Source organism: Sinohyriopsis cumingii, chromosome 14 (assembly GCF_028554795.1).
Source record: "Sinohyriopsis cumingii isolate HCF-2022 chromosome 14, ASM2855479v2, whole genome shotgun sequence".
Taxonomy (NCBI): Eukaryota; Metazoa; Mollusca; class Bivalvia; order Unionida; family Unionidae; genus Sinohyriopsis; species Sinohyriopsis cumingii.
The window spans coordinates 58,919,670-58,921,212 of NC_142974.1; the positions used below are offsets into that span (position 1 = coordinate 58,919,670).

The 1,543-nt window shown below is 36.1% G+C and overlaps 1 non-coding gene across 1 annotated transcript; it reads left to right on the top strand.

The window, feature by feature from the left end:
* Positions 1–283: 283 nt before the first annotated feature.
* On the top strand, positions 284–357 carry Trnai-aau (transfer RNA isoleucine (anticodon AAU)). The gene has a single exon. It is a non-coding gene; the product is annotated as a tRNA-Ile (tRNA).
* Positions 358–1,543: the final 1,186 nt, after the last annotated feature.

Here is a 1,543-nt window from a genome sequence, read left to right on the forward strand (position 1 = left end):
CGTTCTCTCCAAAAGCTCGAGGAGTAATTTATGACTTTACTTAAAACAACACGCAATGTGTTAACGTTAGCACATTCGGCAATTATGAAAAGACCAATATTTGTTATAATATGGGAGTTATGCATTTTACATTATTTCCATATATTTTATACTATTAACATACACGTTGGCAATGCTTTTACGTACCCTAATTGTGTGGTTCCTTTTGCTAATCATTCATTGTGTGAAAGTATGTACTCCATCTGTATTTCTAGATTGTGTAGGAGGATTTTGATTAGCAAGTGGCCGCATAGCTCAGTTGGTTAGAGCGTCGTGCTAATAACGCGAAGGTCGTGGGTTCGATCCCCCCTGTGGCCAATAGTTTTCATTTTCGTTACTATTTTCCTCTCTATTTCTTTATTTACCTTTATTTTTTCTCCTTCTCTTTCATTTCTTATCTGGAGTAACGAAATAAAGTCTGTGCTATTATTTTTTAAAAGTTTAACAATTCAATATCAAAACTTTATGTTACCAAAATCATGATTCAATATACGTTATATTTGAGATCTAGAAGGTGAAGTGAAAGATCCACAATCAGCTGAAGCACACTTTGGTATGTGTCTTATCTTCGTTATAGCAGTGAGCACGAGGAGTAATTCATAAGTTTACCTTAAACCTAATATAGAAAGCTATCAGTTAGAACTTTAGGCAAACATGAAAATAAATAATAAACATATTTTGGGGTATTGCACAGTAATAAAGTAAAGGTGTGTTCTCGATGTCTAGATCCGAGCCAGCTTATGAAAAGGTGACTGGATTTTGTGTGCTATAAGTGTGGGGAGAAGAGCCATGTAGCTATGAATAGCAAACGGCAAAGATTTGACAGTTGTGGAAGGTTTTCTTTATGTGTCAATGAAGGATATGCGACAAATGCCACAAGGAAGCCCAAACATGTACATGTTACAGAGAGGACATTGTGGAAGTGAATCCGCAGATTGGTGATGCTAAGAGGGAGGAACAATCATTGGAGTTACAGCTTGCCGAAGATGATGAAGAAGACGTTGAGAATTAAATACAGGATAATTATAGTGAAGAAAGAGGGGAGGAAACTGTGGGAAGCAGAGTCGATAAGACCGAACAAGAAATAGAATCGGAGGAAGAACGAAACAACAGGCGTACTGTTAGTGATAGATCGGTGACGGATCCAGGAAGTGATGACAGTAGGATGGTAGTTGAAGTCGCTGTTGAAAGGCAAACGATGTTCAGAGTTTTCAGGTAAACGGAAATGGAAATAACAGTACTGATATAGACACTTTCAAAGTCATACACAGTTGGAGAAGACGGTTTAATACAGTACCTAGACTGAAAACGAATAGCATGCGTCTCAAATCCATTAAATAATTTCTAGTATTCATGGAAATGATAAAACATGCGACATAATTTAATACTTTAAACACACTAATCATTATAATGGCCTTATATATTGTATCTCTAATTGTAAACGGCATGCTAGATTTGAATAAGCGAAAGTCTGTTTTAGAAATATTTCTAAAAAATAAGAGGC